At 38.9% G+C, this 21,288-nt stretch overlaps 1 non-coding gene across 1 annotated transcript; it reads left to right on the top strand.

Moving 5' to 3' along the window:
- The first annotated feature begins 10,640 nt into the window (after window positions 1-10,640).
- On the top strand, window positions 10,641-10,748 carry LOC112781337 (small nucleolar RNA R71). Its single transcript, XR_003192120.1, has one exon. It is a non-coding gene; the product is annotated as a small nucleolar RNA R71 (small nucleolar RNA).
- The last annotated feature ends 10,540 nt before the right edge of the window (window positions 10,749-21,288 follow it).

The raw sequence follows: 21,288 nt of genomic DNA, 5'->3' as shown, positions 1-21,288 counted from the left end.
TGCCATGACCTTGGTAGCTCTCACCCCTCAAGATCGGACACCTTGTAGTAGCCTTTTCCCAGTACCTCTACAACTCGGTAAGGTCCTTTCCAGTTTGCTGCTAGCTTCCTCTCTCCTGATCGACCTGCTCCGATGTCATTTCGGATTAGGATGAGATTGTTGGTGCAAGAAATTATGATTCACACTTTTCACAACTCCGTACCACTAACCAGCAAGTGCACTGGGTCGTCCAAGTAATACCTTACGTGAGTAAGGGTCGATCCCACGGAGATTGTTGGCTTGAAGTAATCTATGGTTATCTTGTAAATCTTAGTCAAGAGATTAATTATGATTATCAGTCTGAATTGCGAAAAATAAAAGAGCATGAAATAAATATTTGTTATGCAGTAATGGAGAATATGTTGGAGTTTTGGAGATGCTTTGTCTTCTGAATGTCTGCTTTCCCCCTGTCTTCTTCTTCACGCACGCAAGGTTCCTCATATGGCAAGCTGTGTGTTGGTGGATCACCGTTGTCAATGGCTACCATCCGTCCTCTCAATGAAAATGGTCCAGGTGTGCTGTCACCGCATGGCTAATCATTTGTCGGTTCTCACTCATGCTGGAATAGGATCTATTGATCCTTTTGCGTCTGTCACTACGCCCAATCCTTGTGAGTTTGAAGCTCGTCACAGTCATTCAATCCCTGAATCCTACTCGGAATACCACAGACAAGGTTTAGACTTTCTGAATTCTTAAGAATGCTGCCAATGGATTCTAGCTTATACCACGAAGATTCTGATTAAGGAATCCAAGAGATACTCATTCAATCGAAGGTAGAACGGAAGTGGTTGTCAGTCACACGTTCATAGGTTGAGAATGGTGATGAATGTCACGGGTCATCACATCCATCATATTGAAGTGCGAATGAACATCTTAGATAGAAACAAGCGTGTTTGAATAGAAAACAGAATTAATTGCATTAAGTCATCGAGACATAGTAGAGCTCCTCACCCCCAACAATGGAGTTTAGAGACTCATGCCATCAAAGAGTACAAAGTTCGAATCTAAAATGTCATGAGGTACAAAATAAATCTCTAAAAGTTGTTTAAATACTAAACTAGTAACCTAGGTTTACAGAAAATGAATAAGCTATGATAGATAGTGCAGAAATCCACTTCTGGCGCCCACTTAGTGTGTGTTGGGGCTAAGACTTGAGCTTTACACGTGCCTAGGCTATTTCTGGAGTTAAACGCCAGGTTGTAACCTGTTTTGGGCGTTTAACTCCAACTTGTATCTTGTTTCTGGCGTTTAACGCCAGAATGCAACATGGAACAGGCGTTGAACACCAGTTTATGTCATTTATCCTTGAGCAAAGTATGAACTATTATATATTTCTGGAAAGCCCTGAATGTTTACTTTCCAACGCAATTGAGAGCACGCCATTTGGACTTCTGTAGCTCCAAAAAATTCATTTCGAGTGCAGGGAGGTCAGAATTCAACAGCATCTGCAGTCCTTTTTCAGCCTGAATAAGATTTTTGCTCAGCTCCCTCAATTTCAGCCAGAAAATACCTGAAATCACAGAAAAACACCCAAACTCATAGTAAAGTCCAGAAATATGAATTTTGCCTAGAAACTAATAAAAATATACTAAAAACTAACTAAAACATACTAAAAACTACATGAAATTAACCTCAAAAAGTGTATAAAATATCCGCTCATCACAACACCAAACTTAAACTGTTGCTTGTCCCCAAGCAACTAGACAAATAAAATAGGATAAAAAGAAATCAAGAAGCAATAATATCTCAGAGTTTTAAGTGAAGCTCAGATTCTAATTAGATGAGCGGGACTGGTAGCTTTTTGCTTCCGAACAGTTTTGGCATCTCACTTTATCCTTTGAAATTCAGAATGATTGGCATCCATAGGAACTCAGAATTCAGATAGTATTATTGATTCTCCTAGTTTAGTATGTTGATTCTTGAACACAGCTATTTTATGAGTCTTGGTCGTGGCCCTAAGCACTTTGTTTTCCAGTATTACCACCGGATACATAAATGCCACAGACACATAACTGGGTGAACCTTTTCAGATTGTGACTCAACTTCGCTAAAGTCCCCAATTAGAGGTGTCCAGAGTTCTTAAGCACACTCTGTTTTTTTGCTTTGGACCTTGATTTTAACCGCTCAGTCTCAAGCGTTTGGCTTGACACCTTCACGTCACAAGCACATGGTTAGGGACAGCTTGGTTTAGCCACCTAGGCCAGGATTTTATTCCTTTAGGCCCTCCTATCCCCTGATGCTCAAAGCCTTGGATCCTTTTTATTACCCTTGCCTTTTAGTTTTAAGGGCTATTGGCTTTTTTTGCTTGCTTTTTCTCTCTCTCTTTTTTTTTGCAAGCATTTGTATTCACTGCTTTTTCTTGCTTCAAGAATCAATTTTATGATTTTTCAGATTATCAATAATATTTCTCTTGTTCATCATTCTTTCAGGAGCCAACAATTTTAACATTCATAAAATTCAATATCAAAAACATGCACTGTTCAGGCATTCTTTCAGAAGACAAAAAGCATTGCCACCACATATAGATAATTTAAAATTTTCCTTATTAAGAACTCGAAAAACATTGCCTCCTTATTCTAAAAATCTGCTATTTTATTCATGTTTGATGATGATGAGAAAAATAAATTATAGCTTAATTGGAGATAAAATTAAAATAGAGATACTGATTACTACTACTCATATATGACTTCTAAGGCAAATTTCTAATAAGAATAATTATCACAGAGTTAGGGCTAAGATTAAAACTCAACAACCTTGAATTTGGGAGGTGGATGCTTCTTTAGTCTGTGGAGTGCTTGGCCCTTCAAAAGATAGCTTCTGGCGCTTCAGTTCCTTCGGTTCACGCCCTTGCTCTTCTTGTTCTCAAAGCAGTTTGCAGAGCATGCTGTTTTGATTTTGCTGTTCTTCTTTCAGTTGATCCATAGCTTCTTGCAACTTGGTGACTGATGCTTCTAGGCACTCCCAGTATTCAATTTGAGGGATTTCCGGGAGGAACTCCTGTGCTCTCCTCTTGATGGGGTCGTCCTGCACTTGTTGTCCTTCTATAGACTTTTTAGTGATTGGTTGCTCAACTGAGATATACTCATCTACTCTCATTTTTACCCCAGCATCTTTACATAACAGAGAGACCAAGCTTGGATAAGCCAATCTGGCATCTTTAGAGTTCTTGTTTGCAATTTTGTAGAGCTCACAAGCAATCAGCTGATGAACTTCCACTTCTTTTTCCAGTATAATGCAGTGAAACATCATTCTCCTAGTGGGCAGTATAGAGCGTCCAATGAAGTCCAGCCAGCCTCTGGCGACTGGTTTTAGATCTCCTCTTTTGAGTTGGTTTGGGGCACCCTTTGTGTTGGTTGTCCATTTCGCTCCAGGGAGGCATATGTCCTCTAGGATTTTGTCCAAGCTCAGGTTTGATCTCATCATTCTCCTATTAAAGGAGTCTGGGTCATCTTGCAGTTGAGGCAGCTTGAAAATCTCCCTTATTTTGTCAGGGTGGGTGTGAACAATCTTCCCTCTGACCAGAGTTCTATAGTCATAGAATGCGGTTCCAGCTATTCTCTGCCTGTCCGTCTGCCACAGATTTACGTAGAATTCCTGAACCATGTTTCTTCCCACCTTTGTTTCAGGATTAGCTAGGACTTCCCAGCTCCTATTTCGAATTTGCTCTTGGATCTCTGGATATTCGTCTTCTTTCAGATCGAATTTAACTTCCGGGATCACTGACCTTAGACCCATTATTTTGTAGTAATGGTCTGAATGTTCTTTAGTTAAGAACTTCCCTTGATTCCAAAGTGGTTTTGGAATATTCTCTTTCTTGCCTCTTGAGTTGGTTTGTTTTCCCTTAGGAGCCATGATCTTAGTGGGTATTGGCTTAGTGATCACGGATAGACACACCAAACTTAGAGAAGCAAAAGAAAGGAAAGAAGTGGGATATGAGGAAGGCCAAGTCCGAATTGTGAAGGAGGGGGGAGGCTGAACTAGGATTTAAAGGGAAAGGGGGTGGGTTTTTGGTGCACAAAATTGTGATCTCAGGTAACGGCATCAAAAACTCTGTACGCATGTCTTAATAAAATTAATTTTCATTCACAACTTTGATACAACTAACCAGCAAGTGCACTGGGTCGTCCAAGTAATAAACCTTACGTGAGTAAGGGTCGATCCCACGGAGATTGTTGGTATGAAGCAAGCTATGGTTATCTTGTAAATCTCAGTCAGGCGGATAATAATTGATTATGGAGTTTTCGAAATTTAATAATAAATAAACAGAATAGAAAGATAGAAATACTTATGTAATTCATTGGTGAGAATTTCAGATAAGCATATAGAGATGCTTTCGTTCCTCTGAACCTATGCTTTCCTGCTATCCTCACCCAATCAATCCTACTCCTTTCCATGGCAAACTGTATGTTGGGCATCACCGTTGTCAATGGCTACTTCCCGTCCTCTCAGTGAAAATGGTCCAAGATGCTCTGTCACGGCACGGCTATTCATCTGTCGGTTCTCGATCATACTGGAATAGGATCCATTGATCCTTTTGCGTCTGTCACTACGCCCAGCACTCGCGAGTTTTAAGCTCATCACAGCCATCCCTTCCCAGATCCTACTCGGAATACCACAGACAAGGTTTAGACTTTCCGGATCTCAGGAATGGCCATCCATGGGTTCTAACTTATACCATGAAGACACTAATAACTCGGACTCGGTCCCCTGTATTAGATATCCAAGAGATATCCATTCAATCTAAGGTAGAACGGAAGTGGTTGTCAGGCACGCGCTCATAAGTTGAGAATGATGATGACTGTCACAATCATCACATCCATCATATTGAAGTGCGAATGAATATCTTAGAAGCGGAATAAGTTGAATTGAATAGAAAAACAGTAGTACTTTGCATTAATTCATGAGGAACAGCAGAGCTCCACACCTTAATCTATGGAGTGTAGAAACTCTACCGTTTGAAAATACATAAGTGAAAGGTCCAGGCATGGCCGAATGGCCAGCCCCCAAAACGTGATCACAGGATCAAAAATACAATCCAGGATCTTCCAAAGATCCCAAATACAATAGTAAAAAGTCCTATTTATACTAAACTAATTACTAGGGTTTACAGAAGTAAGTAATTGATGCATAAATCTACTTCCGGGGCCCACTTGGTGTGTGCTTGGGCTGAGCTTGAATGTTACACGTGCAGAGGCTCTTTCTGGAGTTGAACGCCAGGTTGTAACGTATTTCTGGCGTTCAACTCTGGTTTGTGACGTGTTTCTGGCGTTTAACTCCAGACAGCAGCGTAGAACTGGCATTCAACGCCCTTTTACGTCATCTAAAATCGGCCAAAGTATGGACTATTATATATTGTTGGAAAGCCCTGGATGTCTGCTTTCCAAAGCAATTAGAAGCGCGCCATTTTGAGTTCGGTATCTCCAGAAAATCCACTTTGAGTGCAGAAAGGTCAGAATCCAACAGCATCAGTAGTCATTCTTCAACCTCTGAATCTGATTTTTGCTCAAGTCCCTCAATTTCAGCCAGAAAATATCTGAAATCACAGAAAAACACATAAACTCATAGTAAAGTCCAGAAATGTGAATTTAACATAAAAATGAATGAAAACATCCCTAAAAGTAACTAGATCCTACTGAAAACATACTAAAAACAATGCCAAAAAGCGTATAAATTATCCGCTCATCACAACACCAAACTTAAATTGTTGCTTGTCCCCAAGCAACTAAAAATCAAATAGGATAAAAAGAAGAGAATATACTCTAAATTCCAAACTATCAATGAAACATAGCTCCAATCAGATGAGCGGGACTTGTAGCTTTTTGCCTCTTGAATAGTTTTGGCATCTCACTTTATCCATTGAGGTTCAGAATGATTGGCATCTATAGGAACTCAGAGTTCAGATAGTGTTATTGATTCTCCTGGTTCAGTATGTTGATTCTTGAACACAGCTACTTTATGAGTCTTGGCCGTGGCCCTAAGCACTTTGTTTTCCAGTATTACCACCGGATACATAAATGCCACAGACACATAACTGGGTGAACCTTTTCAGATTGTGACTCAGCTTTGCTAAAGTCCCCAATTAGAGGTATGCAGGGTTCTTAAGCACACTCTTCTTTTGCTTTGGACCTTGACTTTAACCGCTCAGTCTCAAGTTTTCACTTGACACCTTAACGCCACAAGCACATGGTTAGGGACAGCTTGGTTTAGCTGCTTAGGCCAGGATTTTATTCCTTTAGGCCCTCCTATCCACTGATGCTCAAAGCCTTGGGATCCTTTTTATTTACCCTTGCCTTTTGGTTTTAAGGGTTATTGGCTTTTTGCTCTTGCCTCTTGGTTTTAAGAGCTTTTGGCTTTTTCTGCTTGCTTTTTCTTTTTCTATTTTTTTTTTCGCCATTTTTTTCTGCAAGCTTTGTTCTTTGCTGCTTTTTCTTGCTTCAAGAATCATTTTTATGATTTTTCAGATTATCAAATAACATGTCTCCTTGTAATCATTCTTTCAAGAGACAACATATTTAACATTCTTAAACAACAACTTCAAAAGACATATGCACTGTTCAGGCATTCATTCAGAAAACAAGAAGCATTGTCACCACATCAATATAATTAAACTAAGTTCAAGGATAAATTCGAAACTCATGTACTTCTTGTTCTTTTGAATTAAAACATTTTTCATTTATGAGAGGTGATGGATTCATAGGACATTCATAACTTTAAGACAAAGTTACTAAAGACTAATGATCATGTAATAAGACACAAACTTAGATAAGCACTTAACATAGAAAATGAAAAACAGAGAATGTAAGAACAAGGAATGAGTCCACCTTAGTGATGGTGGCGTTTCCTTCTTGAAGAACCAATGATGTCCTTGAGCTCTTCTATGTCTCTTCCTTGTCTTTGCTGCTCCTCCCTCATTGCTCTTTGATCTTCTCTAATTTCATGAAGGATGATGGAGTGCTCTTGATGTTCCACCCTTAATTGTCCCATGTTGGAACTTAATTCTCCTAGGGAGGTGTTGATTTGATCCCAATAGTTTTGTGGAGGAAAATGCATTTGAGGCATCTCCGGGATCTCATGGTGATGAGCTTCATGCATCTCTTGAGATCCATGAATGGGCTCTCTTGTTTGCTCCATCCTTTTCTTAGTGATGGGCTTCTCTTCCTCAATGGGAATGTCTCCTTCTATGTCAATCCCAGCTGAGTTGCATAGATGGCAAATGAGGTGAGGAAAAGCTAACCTTGCCATAGTGGAGGACTTGTCAGCTACCTTATAGAGTTCTTGAGGTATAATCTCATGAATCTCCACCTCTTCTCCAATCATGATGCTATGGATCATGATGGCCCGGTCTATAGTAACTTCAGACCGGTTGCTAGTGGGAATGATTGAGCGTTGAATTAACTCCAACCATCCTCTAGCTACAGGCTTAAGGTTCAGTCTTCTCAGTTGAACCGGTTTGCCTTTTGAGTCAATCTTCCATTGAGCTCCTTCCACACATATGTCCATGAGGACTTGGTCCAACTTTTGATCAAAGTTGACTCTCCTTGTGTAGGGGCGTGCGTTCTCTTCCATTATTGGCAAGTTGAACGCCAACCTTACATTTTCCGGACTAAAATCTAAGTAATTCCCCCGAACCATAGTGAGATAATTCTTTGGGTTCGGGTTCTTACTTTGATCATGGTTCCTAGTGATCCATGCATTAGCATAGAACTCTTGAACCATTAGGATGCCGACCTGTTGGATGGGGTTTGTTAGAAATTCCCAACCTCTTCTTTGGATTTCATGTCGGATCTCTGGATACTCATTTCTTTTGAGCTTGAAAGGGACCTCGGGGATCACCTTCTTCTTGGCCACAACATCATAGAAGTGGTCTTGATGAGCTTTGGAGATGAATCTTTCCATCTCCCATGACTCGGAGGTGGAAGCTTTTGTCTTCTCTTTCCCTTTTCTAGAGGATTCTCCGGTCTTGGGTGCCATCAATGGTAATGGAAAAATAAAAAGCTTATGATTTTACCACACCAAACTTAGAATATTGCTTGCCCTCGAGCAAGAGAAGAAAGAATAGATGAAGAAGAAGAAGAAATGGATGAGAGGGAGAGAGAGATGTGTTTCGGCCAAGAAGGGGAAGAGAGGGTTGTTTTGTGTGAAAATGAAGAAGAATGGAGGGCTTTATATAGGGAAGGGAAGGGGGGTAAGGTTCGGCCATAAGGGTGGGTGTTAGGTGGGAAATTGATTTTGAATTTTGAAGGTAGGTGAGGTTTATGAGGTAGGTTTATGGGGAAGAGTGGATGGATGTGAGTGGTGAAGTGGTGATAGGGAAGAGAGATTGAGGTGATTGGTGAAGAGTTTTGGGGAAGAGTGTTTATTGGGAAGAAAGGATGAACATTGAGAAGAGAGAAGAGAGTGAGTGGTGGTAGGTGGGGATCCTGTGAGGTCCACAGATGCTGAGATGATCCTGTGGGGTCCACAGATCCTGAGGTGTCAAGGAATTGCATCCCTGCACCAATTAGGCATGTAAAATGCCTTTGCAGCATATTTCTGGCGTTGAACGCCAGCCAGATGCTTGTTTCTGGCGTTCAGCGCCAGCTCTTCTTCACTGTGCATTTCTGGCGTCTGAACGCCAGGATGCTGCTTGTTTCTGGCGATCAACGCCGGAAACATGCTCTGTTCTGGCGTTGAACACAAGACAGATGCTCCTTACTGGCGTTTAAACGCCAGTAAGATCCTCCTCCAGGGTGTGATTTTTCTTCTGCTATTTTTGATTTCGTTTTCAATTTTTATATTTATTTTGTGACTCCACATGATCATGAACCTAATAAAATATAAAATAACAATAAAATTAAATAAAAATTGGGTTGCCTCCCAACAAGCGCTTTTTTAATGTCAATAGCTTGACAATGGGCTCTCATGGAGCCTCACAGATGTTCAGAGCATTGTTGAGACTCCCCAACACCAAACTTAGAGTTTGGATATGGGAGTTCAACACCAAACTTAGAGTTTGGTTGTGACCTCCCAACACCAAACTTAGAGTTTGACTGTGGGGGCTCTGGTTGACTCTGTTTTGAGAGAAGCTTACTGTGCCTCTTTTCCATGTTTACAGAAGGATGTCCTTGAGTTTTAAACTCAAGGGAGTCCTCATTCAATTGAATGACTAATTCGCCTTTGTCAACATCAATCACAGCTCTTGTTGTGGCTAGGAAGGGTCTTCCAAGGATGATGGATTCATCCTCATCCTTCCCAGTATCTAGGACTATGAAATCAGCAGGGATATAAAGGCCTTCAACCTTTACTAACACGTCCTCTACTTGTCTATAAGCCTGTTTTCTTGAATTGTCTGCCATCTCTAATGAGATTTTAGCAGCTTGCACCCCAAAGATTCCCAGTTTCTCTATTACAGAGAGGGGCATGTGGTTTATCCCTGAACCAAGGTCACAAAGAGCCTTTTCAAAGATCATGGTGCCTATGGTACAAGGTATTAGGAACTTTCCAGGATCCTGTTTCTTTTGAGGCAATGTCAGTTGATCCAGATCACTTAGTTCATTGGTGAACAAGGGAGGTTCATCTTCCCAAGTTTCAGTACCAAATAATTTGGCATTCAGCTTCATGATTGCACCAAGGTACTTGGTAACTTGCTCCTCAGTAACATCCTCATTCTCTTCAGAAGAGGAATACTCATCAGAGCTCATGAATGGCATAAGGAGGTTTAATGGAATCTCTATGGTCTCTAGTTGAGTCTCAGATTCCTTTGGTTCCTCAGAGGGAAATTCCTTATTGATCACTGGATGTCCCAGGAGGTCTTCCTCCTTGGGATTCACGTCCTCCCCTTCCTCTTTGGATTCGGCCATGATGGTTATATCAATGGCCTTGCACTCTCCTTTTGGATTTTCTTCTGTATTTCTTGGGAGAGTACTGGGAGGGATTTCAGTGATCCTTTTACTCAGCTGGCCCACTTGTGCCTCCAAATTTCTAATGGAGGACCTTGTTTCATTCATGAAACTTACAGTGGCCTTAGATAGATCAGAGACTAAGTTTTCTAAATTAGAGGTATTTTGTTCAGAGTTCTCTTTCTGTTGCTGAGTGGATGATGGAAAAGGCTAGCTATTGCTAAACCTGTTTCTTCCACCATTATTAAAGCCTTGTTGAGGCTTTTGTTGATCCTTCCATGAGAGATTTGGGTGATTTCTCCATGAGGGATTATAGGTGTTTACGTATGGTTCACCCATGTAATTCACCTCTGCTATTGCAGGGTTCTCAGGATCATAAGCTTCTTCTTCAGAAACTGCCTCTTGAGTATTGTTGGATGCAGCTTGCATTCCATTCAGACTCTGAGAAATCATATTGACTTGCTAAGTCAATATTTTGTTCTGAGCCAATATGGCATTCAGAGTATCAATTTCAAGAACTCCCTTCTTCTGAGGCGTCCCATTACTCACAGGGTTCCTCTCAGAAGTGTACATGAACTGGTTATTACCAACCATGTCAATGAGTTCTTGAGCTTCTGCAGGCATTTTCTTTAGGTGAATGGATCCACCTGCAGAAGTATCTAATGACATTTTAGCTAATTCAGACAGACCATCATAGAATATATCCAGGATGGTCCATTATGAAAGCATGTCAGAAGGACACATTTTGGTCAGTTGCTTATATCTCTCCCAAGCTTCATAGAGGGATTCACCTTCTTTCTGTCTGAAGGTTTGAACATCCACTCTAAGCTTACTCAGCTTTTGAGAAGGAAAGAACTTGGCTAAGAAAGCCTTGACCAGCTTATCCCAAGAGTTCAGGCTATCCTTAGGTTGAGAGTTCAACCATATTCTAGCTCTGTCTCTTACAGCAAAAGGGAAAAGCATGAGCCTGTAGACTTCAGGATCTACTCCATTAGTCTTAACAGTATCACAAATCTGCAAAAATTCAGTTAAGAACTGAAAAGGATCTTCAGATGGAAGTCCATGAAACTTGCAGTTCTGCTGCATCAGAGAAACTAATTGAGGTTTCAGCTCAAAATTGTTTGCTCCAATGGAAGGGATGGAGATGCTTCTTCCATTTAAATTAGAATTAGGTGCAGTAAAGTCACCAAGCATCCTCCTTTCATTATTATTATTTTCGGCTGCTATCTCCTCTTCCTATTCGAAAATTTCTGAAAGCTGCTTGCTGGATTGTTGTAATTTAGCTTCTCTTAGTTTCCTCTTCAGAGTCCTTTCAGGTTCTAGATCTGCTTCAACAAGAATATTCTTGTCCTTGCTCCTGCTCATATGAAAAAGAGGGAACAGAAAAATAATAATAGGGATCCTTTTTACCACAGTATAGAGGTCCCTGTGTGAGTAGAAGAAAAGAAGAAGAAAAGAATGTAATGTAAGGAAAGAAACACAAGGGTGAGGAGAGCAGAGATGTGAGATGAAGAGAAGCGTTAATAGATGAATAAATAAATAGAAGGAGATGAGAGAGAAAGAGAATTTTCAAAAATTATTTTTGAAAAATGGTTAGTGATTTTCGAAAATTAAAAGAAGAAATAAATTAAAATTAAATTTTGAAACAATTAGTTAATTAAAAATAATTTTTAAAAAAGAGGGAGATATTTTCGAAAATTAGAGAGAGATGGTTAGTTAGGTAGTTTTGAAAAAGATAAGAAACAAATAAAAAGTTAGTTAGTTAGTTGAAACAAATTTGAAAATCAATTTTGAAAAGATAAGAAGATAAGAAGTTAGAAAAGATATTTTAAAATCAAATTTTTGAAAAAGATATGATTTTGAAAAAGATAAGATAAAAAGATATTTTTGAAAAGATATGATTGAAATTAGTTTTGAAAAAGATTTGATTTTTTAAAATCACAATTAATGACTTGATTCACAAGAAATCACAAGATATGATTCTAGAACTTAAAGTTTGAATCTTTCTTAACAAGCAAGTAACAAGCTTGAAATTTTTGAATCAAAACATTAATTGATGATGTTATTTTCGAAAATTATGTGATAAAGATAAGAAAAAGATTTTTGAAAAATAGTTTTAAAATTTTCAAAAATAACTAAGAAAAATGAAAAAGATTTAATTTTTTGAAAAAGATTTTGAAAAAGATAAAATTTGAAAATTTGATTTGACTCACAGAAAACAACTAGATTTTAAAAATTTTTGAAAAAGTCAACTCAAATTTTTGAATTTTATGAGAGGAAAAAGGGAAAGATATTTTTTTTTATTTTTGAATTTTTAATGATGAGAGAGAAAAACATGAAAATGATGTAATGCATGAAAATTTTGGATCAAAACAATGAATGCATGCAAGAATGCTATGAATGTCAAGATGAACACCAAGAACACCTTGAAGATCATGATGAACATCAAGAACTTATTTTTGAAAATTTTTATATGCAAAGAAAACATGCATGACACCAAACTTAGAAATCTTTAATGCTTAGGCACTAAGAATTCAAGAATGCATATGAAAAACACCATACAACACAAAACAAGAAAACATCAAGATCAAACAAGAAGACTTACCAAGAACAACTTGAAGATCATGAAGAACACTATGAATGCATGAATTTTTCAAAAATTTTATGCAAACTTTAAAACATGCAATTGACACCAAACTTAAAAATTGACTCAAGACTCAAACAAAAAGCATGAAATATTTTTTTTTTATTTTTATGATTTTCTAATTTTTTTTTGGTATTTTTCGAAAATTAATTTGAAAAAGGAAAATAAGGATTCCAAAATTTTTAATATGAATTCCAGGAATCTTGCACTCTTAGTCTAAAGCTCCAATCAAAGGGTTAGATATGGCTTAATAGCCAGCCAAGCTTTAGCATGTAAATCAGGTAGATCAGCAGCAGGTGGATTAGCAACAATTGGCTTGCTCTTGTAATGTTGGGTTGGAAGCCCCAGTCTAAATGAATTTAGACATGGCTTTACAGCCAGTCAGGCTTCACATGCTTCATGAAACTCTAGAATTCATTTTTAAAAATTCTTAAAAAAACATATTTTTGAAAACATTTATTTTAAAATTTTTTTTTCGAAAACAAAGAAAAATTTTTTTTTTCTTTTCGAAAATAAAGGAAAATTTTTTTTTTGAAAGATTTTTGAAAAATTTTTGAAAATAAAACAAAAAGAAAATTACCTAATCTGAACAACAAGATGAACCGTCAGTTGTCCAAACTCGAACAATCCCCGGCAACGACGCTAAAAACTTGGTGCACGAAATTGTGATCTCAGGTAACGGCGTCAAAAACTCTGTACGCACGTCTTAATAAAATTGTTTTTCATTCATAACTTCGATACAACTAACCAGCAAGTGCACTGGGTCGTCCAAGTAATAAACCTTACGTGAGTAAGGGTCGATCCCACGGAGATTGTTGGTATGAAGCAAGCTATGGTCATCTTGTAAATCTCAGTCAGGCGGATAATAATTGATTATGGAGTTTTTGAAATTTAATAATAAATAAACAGAATAGAAAGATAGAAATACTTATGTAATTCATTGGTGAGAATTTCAGATAAGCATATAGAGATGCTTTCGTTCCTCTGAACCAATGTTTTCCTGCTGTCTTCACCTAATCAATCCTACTCCTTTCCATGGCAAGCTGTATGTTGGGAATCACCGTTGTCAATGGCTACTTCCCGTTCTCTCAGTGAAAATGGTCCAAGATGCTCTGTCACGGCACGGCTATTCATCTGTCGGTTCTCGATCATACTGGAATAGGATCCATTGATCCTTTAGCGTCTGTCACTACGCCCAGCACTCGCGAGTTTTAAGCTCGTCACAGCCATCCCTTCCCAGATCCTACTCGGAATACCACAGACAAGGTTTAGACTTTCCGGATCTCAGGAATGGCCATCCATGGGTTCTAACTTATACCACGAAGACACTAATAACTCAGACTCGGTCCCCTGTATTAGATATCCAAGAGATATCCATTCAATCTAAGGTAGAACAGAAGTGGTTGTCAGACACGCGCTCATAAGTTGAGAATGATGATGACTGTCACGATCATCACATCCCTCATATTGAAGTGCGAATGAATATCTTAGAAGCGGAATAAGTTGAATTAAATAGAAAAATAGTAGTACTTTGCGTTAATTCATGAGGAACAGTAGAGCTCCACACCTTAATCTATGGAGTGTAGAAACTCTACCGTTTGAAAATACATAAGTGAAAGGTCCAGGCATGGCCGAATGGCCAGCCCCCAAAACGTGATCACAGGATCAAAAATACAATCTAGGATCTTCCAAAGATCCCAAATACAATAGTAAAAAGTCCTCTTTATACTGAACTAGTTACTAGGGTTTACAGAAATAAGTAATTGATGCATAAATCCACTTCTGGGGCCCACTTGGTGTGTGCTTGGGCTGAGCTTGAATGTTACACGTGCATAGGCTCTTTCTGGAGTTGAACGCCAGGTTGTAACGTATTTCTGGCGTTCAACTCTGGTTTGTGACGTGTTTCTGGCGTTTAACTCCAGATAGCAGCGTAGAACTGGCGTTCAATGCCCTTTTATGTCATCTAAACTTGGCCAAAATATTGACTATTATATATTTCTGAAAAGCCCTGGATGTCTGCTTTCCAAATCAATTGAAAGCGCGCCATTTTGAGTTCTGTAGCTCCAGAAAATCTACTTTGAGTGCAGGGAGGTCAGAATCCAACAACATCAGCAGTCCTTCTTCAACCTCTGAATCTGATTTTTGCTCAAGTCCCTCAATTTCAGCCAGAAAATACCTGAAATCATAGAAAAACACACAAACTCATAGTAAAGTCCAGAAATGTGAATTTAACATAAAAACTAATGAAAAGATCCCTAAAAGTAACTAGATCCTACTAAAAACATATTAAAAACAATGCCAAAAAGCGTATAAATTATCCGCTCATCAGTTTTCGAAAATTTTGAAGGAGATATGATAAAAGATATGATTTGTAAAAGATAAGTATGATAGGAAAAGGATGCACTTTAAAATTTAAAAGTTATGAATAATATGAAAGATAATTGAAAAAGATAGCTTTGTTTTGAAAAAGATATTGTGAAGATTTGAAGAAGATATTGATGAGTTGAAAAGATTTTAGAAGAAAAAGAGATAGATTTGTTTTGAAAAAGATTTGAAAAGAAGTTGAAGAGGCTAAAAAAAAGTTTATGTTTAGAATTAAGATACATTTGATATCTTTTTGAAAAAGGATTTGAAAAATTAGGTTTTGTAACATGTTTATGCAAGAAATCATGAATTGAAACATGAAAAATGGAAAAAATTTGAATTGAAAATGAAATTACCTACTCCCCACAATCCTGGCGTTAAACGCCCAACTGCTGTATGTTTTGGGTGTTTAACTCCCAACTGGTGCTTGGTCTGGGCGTTTAACGCCCAGCTGTTGCTTCTAGCTAGCGTTAAACGCCAGAAACTCCCTTGTCACTGGGCATTTTTTTGAACGCCCAGGATGCTGTAAATCTGGCGTTAAACGCCCAGAAGCTGCTTCTTTCTGGCGTTTAATGCCCAGATGGCTATTTCTACTGGCGTTAAACGCCCAGTAGATGCTCCTTTTGGGCATTTAACGCCCAAAACAGCTCTTACTGGCTTTTTCGCACCAGTGAGCTTCTTTTTGCTGTTTTGTGCTCTGAATCCTTCTGTAACCCTATGAACTTATGTAATTGATTCTTTACCTTGAAGATTATTAATATTGAACTTACTTAATTTAAAAATAAATAAAATAAAAAATAGAATAAAATAAAATAAAATAACAGAGAGAGTTTTGCTAATGGCTGGGTTGCGTCCCAGCAAGCGCTTCTTTATTATCTTTAGTCGGACCTTGCTGAGCTTTTAATCTAGCTTCAGCCTTGAGCACTCTTGCTCAACATTTCCTTCAAGATAATGCTTGATTCGCCGTCCATTAACAATGAACTTCTTATTAGAATCAATGTCTTGAAGCTCCATATAGCCATATGGTGACACACTTGTAATCACATATGGTCCCCTCCACCGGAATTTCAGTTTCTCGGGGAATAGCCGGAGTCTAGAGTTAAACAGCAGGACCTTTTGTCCTTGTTCAAAGACCCTAGATGACAGCTTTCTGTCATGCCACCTTTTTGCTTTCTCTTTGTAAAGCTTGGCATTTTCGAAAGCAGTGAGTCTGAATTCCTCTAGCTCATTCAGCTGGAGCAATCTTTTTTCTCCAGCTAATTTGGCATCAAAGTTCAGGAATCTTGTTGCCCAGTAGGCTTTGTGCTCCAGTTCCACGGGCAGATGACTAGCCTTACCATACACAAGCTGGTATGGAGAGGTCCCTATAGGAGTCTTGAATGCTGTTCTGTAGGCCTACAGAGCATCATCCAAGCTTCTTGCCCAATCTTTTCTACGGGTACTTACAGTCCATTCCAGGATTCTTTTTAGTTTTCTGTTAGAGACTTCAGCTTGCCCATTTGTCTGTGGATGATATGGAGTTGCCACCTTGTGGCTAATTCCATAGCGGATCATGGCAGAGTAAAGCTGTTTGTTGCAGAAGTGGGTGCCCCCATCACTGATTAGTACTCTAGGGACACCAAACCTACTGAAGATATGTTTCTGGAGGAACTTCAGCACTGTCTTAGTATCATTAGTGGGTGTGGCAATGGCCTCTACCCATTTGGATACATAGTCCACTGCAACCAGAATATAAGTGTTTGAGTATGATGGTGGGAAAGGCCCCATGAAGTCAATTCCCCATACATCAAACAACTCAATCTCCAAGATTTCTTGTTGAGGCATGGCATAACCATGAGGCAGATTACCAGCTCTCTGGAAACTGTCACAGTTACGTACAAACTCTTGGGAATCTCTATAAAGGGTAAGCCAGTAGAAGCCACATTGGAGGACCTTGGTGGCTGTTCGCTCACCTCCGAAGTGGCCTCCATATTGTGACCCATGGCAATGCCATAAGATCTTCTGTGCTTCTTCTCTAGGCACACACCTTCGGATTATTCCGTCTGCACATCTCTTAAAGAGATAGGGTTCATCCCACAAGTAGTACTTTGCATCAGTAATTAATTTTTTCTTTTGCTGTGTGCTGTACTCCTTGGGTATGAACCTTGCAGCTTTATAGTTTGCAATGTCTGCAAACCATGGTGTTTCCTGAATGGCAAACAAATGCTCATTCGGAAAGGTTTCAGAGATCTCAATAGAGGGAAAGAACGCCCCTTCTACTGGCTCTATCCGGGACAGATAATCAGCCACTTGGTTTTCTGTCCCTTTTCTGTCTCTTATTTCTATATCAAACTCTTGCAGAAGCAATACCCATCTTATGAGCCTGGGTTTTGAATCCTGCTTTGTAAGTAGATATTTAAGAGCAGCATGGTCAATGTACACAATCACTTTTGATCCTACCAAGTATGATCTAAACTTGTCAATGGCATAAACCACTGCAAGTAATTCTTTCTTTGTGGTTGTGTAATTTTTCTGGGCATCATTTAAAACACAGCTAGCATAATAAATGACATGCAGAAGCTTGTCATGCCTCTGCCCCAATACTGCACTAATGGCATGGTCACTGGCATCACACATTAGTTCGAATGGTAATGTCCAGTCTGGTGCAGAAATGACTGGTGTTGTGACCAGCTTAGCTTTCAGAGTTTCAAACACCTGCAGACACTCTGTGTCAAACACAAATGGCATGTCAGCAACTAGCAGGTTGCTTAGAGGTTTTGCAATTTTTGAAAAATTCTTTATAAACCTCCTATAGAATCCTGCATGCCCCAGAAAGCTTCTGATTGCCTTAACATTGGCAGGTGGTGGTAATTTTTCAATTACCTCTACCTTAGCTTGATCCACCTCTATTCCCTTATTCAAAATCTTGTGCCCAAGGACAATCCCTTCAGTCACCATAAAGTGACATTTTTCCCAGTTTAAAACCAGATTAGTCTCTTGGCATCTTTTCAGAACCAGTGTCAGGTGATCAAGACAGGAGCTGAATGAGTCTCTATATACTGAGAAGTCATCCATGAAGACTTCCAGAAATTTTTCCACCATATCAGAGAAAATAGAGAGCATGCATCTCTGAAAGGTTGCAGGTGCATTACACAGCCCAAATGGCATCCTTCTGTAGGCAAATACTCCAGATGGACATGTGAATGCTGTTTTCTCTTGATCCTGGGGATCTACTGCAATTTGGTTGTAGCCTGAATAGCCATCCAAAAAGCAGTAATAACCATGACCTGCTACTCTTTCTAGCATCTGGTCTATGAATGGTAAAGGAAAATGATCCTTTCTGGTGGCTGTATTGAGCCTTCTATAGTCAATACACATGAGCCACTCTGTAACTGTTCTTGTAGGAACCAGTTCATTTTTTTCATTATGAACCACTGTCATGCCTCCCTTTTTGGGGACAACTTGAACAGGGCTTACCCAAGGGCTATCAGAAATAGGATAAATAATCCCAGCCTCCAGTAACTTGGTGACTTCTTTCTGCACCACTTCCTTCATGGCTGGATTTAACCGCCTCTGTGGTTGAACCACTGGCTTAGAATCATCCTCCAATAGGATCTTATGCATGCATCTAGCTGGGCTTATGCCATTAAGGTCACTTATGGACCACCCAAGAGCTGTCTTGTGTGTCCTTAGCACTTGAAGTAGTGCTTCCTCTTCCTGTGAATTTAAAGCAGAGCTTATGATCACTGGAAAAGTGTCACCTTCTCCTAGAAATGCATATTTCAGGGATGGTGGTAATGGTTTGAGCTTGGGTTTAGGAGGTTTTTCCTCTTCTTGAGGAATTTCCAGAGGCTCTTTCAATTCCTCTGAATCCTCCAGATCAGGCTGAACATCTTTAAAGATGTCTTCCAACTCTGATTCGAGACTCTCAGCCATGTTGATCTCCTCTACCAAAGAGTCAATAAGATCAACTTTCATGCAGTCTTTTGGTGTGTCTGGATGCTGCATGGCTTTGACAACATTCAACTTAAACTCATCCTCATTGACTCTCATGGTTACTTCCCCCTTTTGGACATCAATGAAAGTTCATCCAGTTGCTAGGAAAGGTCTTCCTAGAATGAGAGTAGCACTCTTGTGCTCCTCCATTTCCAGCACTACAAAGTCAGTGGGAAAGGCGAATGGCCCAACCCTGACAATTATGTCTTCAATCACGTCTGATGGGTATTTAATGGAGCCATTAGCAAGTTGGAGATATATCCGAGTTTGTTTGACTTCTTCAGTTAAACCAAGCTTTCTGATAGTTGATGCAGGTATTAGGTTGATGCTTTCCCCAAGATCACATAAAGCTGTCTTGGTGCAATCACCCTCTAATATGCATGGTATCATAAAGCTCCCAGGATCTTTAAGCTTTTCTGGGAAGCTCTTCAGAATGACTGCACTGCATTCCTCAATGAGGAGAACTCTTTCAGTTTCTCTCTAATCCTTCTTATGACTCAAGATCTCTTTCATGAACTTGGCATAAAAGGGTATTTGCTCAAGTGCCTCCGTAAATGGAATCTTTATTTCAAGAATCCTGAGGTAGTCTACAAAGCGAGCAAATTGCTTATCCTACTCCTCTTGGCGGAGTTTTTGAGGATAAGGCATCTTAGCTTTGTATTCCTCAACCTTGGTTGTTGCAGGTTTATCCTACAGAAGTGGTTGAAGAAGCCTTTTTAGAGGGGTTACTATCAGCACTTGTGTGTGTCTGATCCCTTACTGGCGTTTAAATGCCAGGGTTGGAAGTTTGATTGGCATTGGACGCCAACTTCCTACCTGTTTCTGGCGTTTGAACGCCATAATTGAGCTTCCATTGGGCGTTTGAACGCCAGAGTTGTTCCTCTCTAGGCCCTTACTGTCCTCAGAGGAATTTTGGATAATTTTTTTTTCATCCTCTATCAGTTGTTCTTTTCTTGGCTTTCAGCTGCTCTGAAGTGAGGTATTTAATGTTTTCCCACTTCTTAATTGAACTGCCTGGCACTCCTCTGTTATATGCTTTGATAATTGCTGCTTTGTCTGATTCAATTGTGCCTCTATATTTTTATTAGCATTTTTAGTGTCTTGTAGCATCTCCTTGAATTCTGCTAGCTGTTTTGTTAGAAAACACAATTGTTGATTTAGTTCAGCAACTTGTTCTGGAGGACCAAGTTCAGTAGACACTGCTTTGGCTTCTTCTTTTATGGAGGACTCACTGCTTATGTACAGATGCTGATTTCTGGCAACTATATCAATAAGCTCTTGAGCCTCTTCAATAGTTTTCCTCATGTGTATAGATCCACCAGCTGAGTGGTCTAAGGACATCTGAGCTCCTTCTGTAAGCCCATAGTAGAAGATGTCTAATTGCACCCACTCTGAAAACATTTCAGAGGGGCATTTCCTTAGCATCCCTCTGTACCTCTCCCAGGCATTATAAAGGGATTCGTTATCCTCTTGTTTAAAGCCTTGGATGTCCAGCCTTAGCTGTGTCATCCTTTTTGGAGGGAAATATTGATTCAGGAATTTGTCTGATAACTGTTTCCATGTCCTTATGCTTGCTGTGGGTTGGTTATTTAACCACTTTTTAACTTGATCTTTTACAGCAAACGGAAATAGTAACAGTCTGTATACATCCTGATCTACCTCTTTGTCACGTACTGTGTCAGTAATTTGCAAGAATTGTGCCAGAAACTCAGTAGGTTCTTCCTGTGGAAGACCGGAATATTGGCAGTTTTGCTGCACCATGACAATAAGTTGAGGATTTAGCTCAAAACTGCCTGCCTTGATGGGGGGTATACAGATACTACTCCCATATGCAGCGGTAGTGGGATTAGCATATGATCCCAGAGTCCTTCTGGACTGTTCATTTCCACTTATATCCATGATGGATAAAATGAAATTGATGTGAATTGTAAAGAAGATATATTTTTGTTTTTATTTTATTGAATTAGAACAAACCAAATTATTAAGATAAATAAAAATAATAAGATAAAATAAAATAAAATAATTAGAAATTTAAAATGTAAATTTCGAAAACCAAGGGAAAAATAAATTTGAAAATGAGAATAATTGCTTAATTGAGAAGATTTGAAAAGCTCTGTATATGATTTTTGAAAAAGATTTTGAATTTTGAAAGGATTTAATTTTAAAATAAAAATTTGAATTTTTAAAAGTAATTTTCAAAAATTAAATTTAAAATAAAGAGAAAAGATATTTTTGAGTTTAATGAGGAAAGAGAAAAACAATAAAATGACACAGGACTTAAAGTTTTTAGATCTAATGCTCCTTATTTTCAAAAATTTTGGAGGGAAAATACTAAGGAACACTAAACTGAAAAATTTTAAGATCAAAATACAAGGAAGACTCAAGAAC

This window comes from Arachis hypogaea, chromosome 19 (genome assembly GCF_003086295.3).
Source record: "Arachis hypogaea cultivar Tifrunner chromosome 19, arahy.Tifrunner.gnm2.J5K5, whole genome shotgun sequence".
In the NCBI taxonomy this organism is placed as follows: domain Eukaryota; kingdom Viridiplantae; phylum Streptophyta; class Magnoliopsida; order Fabales; family Fabaceae; genus Arachis; species Arachis hypogaea.
Note: the sequence above shows the minus strand (reverse complement) of the source record. Positions and strands in the feature narration are given on the sequence as shown.